Here is a 6814-nt window from a genome sequence, read left to right as displayed (position 1 = left end):
AGGGTGAATCCATGAAAAGCTTCCAGTTGGGACAATGTATGTGGCCATGTAGAAAAGATCAATTCAGAATAACTGGCTGATGTGTTTACAGACATACTTAAACTCTTGAATGTGGCCGCCATGTCTACAATACATCAATACTTACATCAACCATAATGAAAAGTACTTCAGGTGATTGGTTATGGCACAAATTAACTCCTGCCTCAGAGGCTGGTTATGACATGAATCAATTCCTTGCTCCCTGGATCTACTCCAATTTTTTATTGCCACAACAGGTCAACAGCAGATTCAATTCCTCTGATTCATCACTATGTGCCTGTCATGTGCTGTAAGTAGGTTTTTCATTGCCCCTGTGCCTACCTGTACTTATGCATATGACAATAAACTCAACTTCGAAAAGCTTTAACATCTTTTCTGTTATAAATGGAAGGCTCCTTAATTTTAATCAGTGACCATCTACTTCTAGATTCTCCTACAAGCATCCTCTCTGTATCCACATTGCCAAAATCCACAGAATCTTGGGCACTTAAGTACCTGCTCAAAGCCTATTGCTTTTAACTGATGTCTTAAATATATATATACAATTTATTTATTATTTTATTTTAATGTTTACACTATATCCCACTGTAAGCACTTGGAATGACATTGTTGGCCCAAATAGACTGAAAAGCCAGGATGTCAGTTTGGTAACTTCTACTTTACAAAAAGACCACTCGACAACTTGATGGCCAAAAGAGCATCTTTATCTGGGACGGCAAATGATATTTACAATACAGAGGCTTCCAGGTACCTCGTGCAGCATGGGTGGAGGAACTATATACAGTGCATACTGGGAGTAAAAGAGTGGAAGTAAAGACCCCGCCAACCCCGAATCCCGCCTCTTGCTACCAACAGCTCCCCGATTCATATTAGGTTACTTTTAATAATACTCACATTACAACAGTCAGGATTGGAGCAGAAGGTTGAGCTGATTCTTCTCGCCCTTCTGTGATGTTTACTCCTCTCTCTGTGGTGCTGAGGCTGTGAAACTGCTGCAGTTGCTCCAGGTTTTGTATCTCCAAACTTTGCAGCAACTTGCCCCACGGTTAATGAGTTGAGACTGAGGCAATGGGCCTGCTCTGTCTGCTCCAGCTCCGGGCCTGTGGATTTAATTTCATTCTAAATGCTGTTGCTTGCTTTTACTGTTTGCATGATTTGTGTTTTTTTCTCTCTCTGCACATAGGGTGTTGGCCTTGTTATTATAAATTTGGCCCTTTCGGGTTTCTTGTTTTGTGGCTGCCTGTAAGCAGATGAATCTCAAGATTGTATAATTTATACATACAAATGTAATGTGAGCTTTGAATTTTGTATGGAAAGTTCTTTCTAAATGTTATTATTATTATTAAATGCATCAATCAAGTTTCCTCTCAGTTTTGAATTTCAGCACATGTGCGGGGAGTAGGATGTTAAGAAGCTAGAAAGGGATGTTGTCAAGCGGAGTAAATGGGCAAGTACATGGCAGATGGAGTAAACTGTGGACCATGCGAAGTGCTTCAATCTGGTGTACAAAACAGTAAAGCAGAGTATTTTTAATAGGGTATACATTGGGTAATGTTGATGTTAAGAGGGACCTGGGATACCTGATGTATTTCAGCTTTCTCTGCTGAGTGACACTGTTATATTTTGTAACTGTAAATTGTATATTTACTGTATTTTTGGAATAAATAGTTAGCATGATCTTACCTTAGTTCAATATGAAATATTAAAAGCATAAACCTTATTCTTTTATCATAATTGAAATAGTCAATAATGTAGGGGCTACGGTTACACCAATATTTCAGGTTCAGATTGCTTTTATCAGTTATGGAAGGTGATTAGGATAGAAACAGGAATTTTCAGGCCTATACTGTATATATTTGAGGAACTTTTCCTCAATGTTCTCTCTTGAAAACCTTTTCATTTGCTGGAGGGAATAGAACTTTGTTATTTGGGGGCTGAGAGTATGGTTCCTGCCAGTTTTTGGCAAACTACAGTTTTTTAAAGATAAATACAGGCAGTCAGCTGGCTGCTTTACCATAAGGTGCGTAAGAATTAAGAATACTACTCTGATTCCGGCACAAACTCATTCTCAACAAAGGACCCTTTGACTTTCCCTGCTATAGTATCCCAACACAATTCAGATCTGCACAGTCAAGGAAATGATCCTTTTTCTTCCAGGTCCAATTTAATTATAACCTTATAATCACTAACACATATATGGGGATGATTTGTGCATGTGTTTCCTTGGGCAACATGAGTGTTTACTAGAGAAAAATAAAGATCTCCCAGACTGTTAGATTACCTCTCACCTTGTTTTGAGTTGATGTGGTAAATAGTAACCAACAAGCAGCTACATTAATGCCCATTCAGTCAGACAATGTAACCACGGGTGTCACTATCGCATTCAGCTCCTTGTTAGCAATGGTGAATTTTAAATAATCTTCCCCACAATGAGTTCACTGTCAAAACTTCATCCAAATTTCTCTGCACAAAGAAAGGACAAACTGAAGAATAGTAAATAAAAATTATTATTACATTTAAAAAATCTTGATTTACCAATGTCTAAAAAATTGATTAAACTGATCACTCCTCCCAATGCAAAAATGGAAAAGGATTATTCTGCAACCTTGAAAAATAATATTTTTTAAAATTTTATAATTTCTTATGATTAATTTTCAGTCCATGATTCTTTTGTGTCACCACACAGTACACTGAAAATCTAGCAGAGCATTACAGTCAGCATCCCGAGTTTATCTGTAGCTGAAGGAGAAGAAGAAATACATTCTTTCTGTGCCAAAACTGTGAACAAAGTGCTGCTGTGTGAAGCAGATAGCAGAAATTCTTCACTGGCCCTTCAACAGAGGGGTTAAAAGAATACAGAGCTAATCTGCCCACCTGAATTTTAAGAGAAAATAGAAACTAGTGAATGATATTTGTAGAATGAATGAGAAGCTAACTGAAATTAATGTTAGTTAAAATATAATCTTGGTTAATGGAACTGTAGTCAAATAAACCCAAGGACCCGATGGCCTACATTGCAATCATGGCTGACAAGGGAAATTAAGGACTGCATAAAAGTCAAGGAAAGGGCATATACGGTAGTAAAAGCGAGTGGGAAGTGGATTGGTATGCTTTTAAATTCCAAAAACAGGCAACTAAAAAAGCTATAAGAAGGAAAACAATGCTAGCCAATAATATAAAGCATGAAGCCAAAAGTTTTTTTTCAGTTCTCTAAAGAGTAAATGGGAGATGAGAGTTGACATCGGACCATTGGAAAATGATGTTGGTGAGGTAGTAATAGGGGACAATGGCAAAGCAGATGAACTCAATGAGTACTTTGCATCTGTCTTCACTGTGGAAGACACTAGCTGTGTGCCAGAGGTCCGTTAAGTGTCTGGGGGTAGGAGTGTGTGCCAGTGCTGTTACAAAGGAAAAACTACTAGGCAGACTCAAAGGTCTTAAGGTGGATAAGTCACCTGGACCAGATGGACTTCATCCCAGAGTCCTGAGAGAGGTTGCTGAAGAGATAACAGAGATATGGCAGCCCAGTTGTTGTTTTTTGTTTTCGGTTTAGTTTAGGGGATTTTTGTTTATTTTTTGTTTTTTTTTCTTCAGAACAAATCTTTTGAACTTTTTCCTGTTTCAGTTATGAAGAGATTGGGTGGACATGTCTGGATATGATATTTGGAACTTATGTTTATGTGTTGTAGCTCTTATTGTAATCCTGTTCTCTTGATATTGTTATTATTGATATGTTCATTTAACTGATTATAATGCAATAAAAAGATTTGAAAAGATAAAAGAATACAGTGTTGAGAAATATATGATAATGCATTTTGGTAAAAGGAACAATAGTGTGGGCTATTATTTAAATGGGGAGAAGGTTCGAACTTCAGAGGTGCAGAGGCACAATGGAGTCCTCATGCAAGACTCCCAGAAGACTAATTTACAGGTTGAGTCTGTTGTAAAGAAGGCAAATGCAGTATTGGCATTTATTTCAAAGGGAATATAATATAAAAGCAAGGAGATAATGCTGAGTCTTAATAAGACAATAGTTAGGCTGCACTTGGGGTATTGTCAACAGTTTGGGCCCCCCCCCCCCCATCTCAGTAAAGATGTGTTGTCATTGGAGAGATTCCAGAGGAGGTTCATGAGGATGGTTCCAGGATTGAAGAGGTTAACATATGAGGAGCATTTGGTAGTTTTTAGCCTGTACTCATTGGAATTTAGAAGAATGCGTAGGAATCTCATTGAAACCTGCTGAATGCTGAAAGGACTAGATAGGGTAGATGTGGAATGACATTTCCTATGGTGGGGGTATGCAGAACTATAGGACACTGCCTCAAAATTGAGGGGTTCCCTTTTAGAACAGAGGTAGGGAGAAATTTTTCTACCAGAGAGTAGTAATCTGTGGAATGCTGCGCCACAAACTACGGTGGAGGCTAGGTTTGTGGGTATACTTAAGACAGAAGTGGATTATTTCCTGATTGGTCAGGACATCGAAGGATATGGTGAAAGGCAACTTATGGGTTTGAGTGGGATCTGGGATCAGCCATGATGGAATGGCAGAGTAGACACAATGGGCTGAATAGCCTAATTATGCTCCTGTGCCTTATGGTCTTATGTTCTTATGTTCTTATTTTCTAAAAAGAGGTGGCTATGAAGATAGTCGATGTATGGATCGACTACCAATCTTCTCCCATCCTTCAACTATTTGGGTTCTTGAACTAACTGGCACAGTCCTGATCTTTACAGTTTAGCAACATTATAACCAATTAGCACTAAGACTTTGTTTTTCTTTGTGTTTTAGTTGAGTTCTTCTTTGTAACAACTGAGAAGAATTTATGGTTAATTTATGTCCTTCTTGTGAATGCTGCATATATGATGCTATGTGCCTATGATGCTGCCAAAAGTAACTCTTTCATTGCTCCTGTACATACATGTACTTATGTGTCTGACAATAAACTCAAATTTGACCTAATTTTGACTTTGAGAGGTCCTTCTGATTTATCCCTGGGTCCAGGAAATTCATTTTCAGACTATGTGATACATCAGTCCTTTGTACTTGTTCAATGGAACATACAATGATGTAGCATGTTTAGCACTATCGAGCTGGGGTGAGTTTCTTGGTAATGGTCTCCTCTGACTGAGAAATTGCAGATGGTTTCTGTATGACTTGTCCTACCCCATTGTTACCGATTAATTCTTGTATGAATGGTGAAATCCAGCCAGCTATGCATGCTTTGGTCTTCTAGGGGTTGCCAGTGTAATTGAAATCTGCAATTGTCAGTCGTCAATACTTCCGCCTTATGATGGAAAGGTGGTCACTGGAGAAAGAAACAGGTCTAATAACATTGGTATCCAGCAATCAACTCCACCTTTCTTCATGTGAGACACTGTATGACTCCAACCACTGGTGTGGTTTCCCTTTGATGTTCATTGCGACACAAAGATCAAAAACACATTTTATTTCCTAAGCAGAGCACCACAAATAAAACAGTAAAAACATGTAAAAGGATATTTTGAAGGAAAGGATCGGATTCTTGGAGTTATTTTTGTTACCTGATTGTCGTGGATGTTTTGGTATTTGGGACACGGAGCTCTGGGATCTCCATAACCATGACAACACAAGCTTGTTATCTTTGCTTGAAAATTAAGACTGGATGGGATGAAAAGATTTTGGAAAATTTGAGGAGTACACAATTTTATGGAATCCTTTAATGTTCTAGAATGAATTCTGCTTTATTTGTAGGAATAATTGAACAGATGAGACCAATATACTTTGTATGTTGTTTTCATTAGCTTTTGATATCTTATACTTTTTAAAAGTTAGTTTAAATTTATTTAAGTCTAAAAAATACAATTAAACCTTAAATAAAAAATAAGAAATAATCAAAGCCACGAGATAATGATATGAACAAATAACCAAAGTATAACAAAATTATTAAAAACATACAAGCCTAGAATTTGATGAACCCATCACTTTTAGGAACAAAATTGATACCAAATTGGTCAATATGGGAGATGGGAGCAAACAGAAGTTGAGGGTTGAGTTACACAATCAGCTATACTGCATCAATCTGCTGAAAGGACATTGGATTCAGACACCCAAGCCCATTTTCAAATGTGGCTGCTTTTGGAGGTAGACAAATTAGGAGGCCACTTGATCTGAAAGTTGTTGGTTGGTTCAAGGACTCATTATTTTCACATTGACACCATTTTTTAAAATTCCTTTTCAAGTATGCATTCAATTCTGAAAGCTCTGAATGAACCTGCTTCACCATTCTTGCAGGCTGTGCGTTGCACACAATCATCGAAAGTTATCGAGAGCGCAAATCTACAGAAAATGTTAAAGGGTCTCCTGCATCTTCAGCACCTAAAGGGAACAAAATAACGGTCTGTGTGATAGCAGCTTCGAACTTAAAGGTCCAGTTTGCACATCTGTCATGTGTTCAGAAATGTTTCAGCTTGTTTGCAGTTCCTCTTTAAAAGTTGCTCACTGTCTGCAAGTGGCGTCATATGTGCCCATTTTCAGGCCCTCTAAACAAGGTATTGTATAAATATTACCATGTGCAAGTCTGAACTGTTGTGGCAACACCCTACTACAGATTCAACATGCTACCTAGAACAATGTGAACAGGAAATTGTAATTCTCCATACACATCTGCTTTCAAGTGTATTGACTTTCTCAATCAAAATGCATGACATTCTGTGGGTGAAGTGAAAAAAAAGGAAACCAAGCAAGAAATATAATTGTCTAAAGGTTTATATTTCATTTTGTTCTCATTCCATAGCC

Source organism: Hemitrygon akajei, chromosome 13 (genome assembly GCF_048418815.1).
Source record: "Hemitrygon akajei chromosome 13, sHemAka1.3, whole genome shotgun sequence".
NCBI classification, from domain to species: domain Eukaryota; kingdom Metazoa; phylum Chordata; class Chondrichthyes; order Myliobatiformes; family Dasyatidae; genus Hemitrygon; species Hemitrygon akajei.
Note: the sequence above shows the minus strand (reverse complement) of the source record.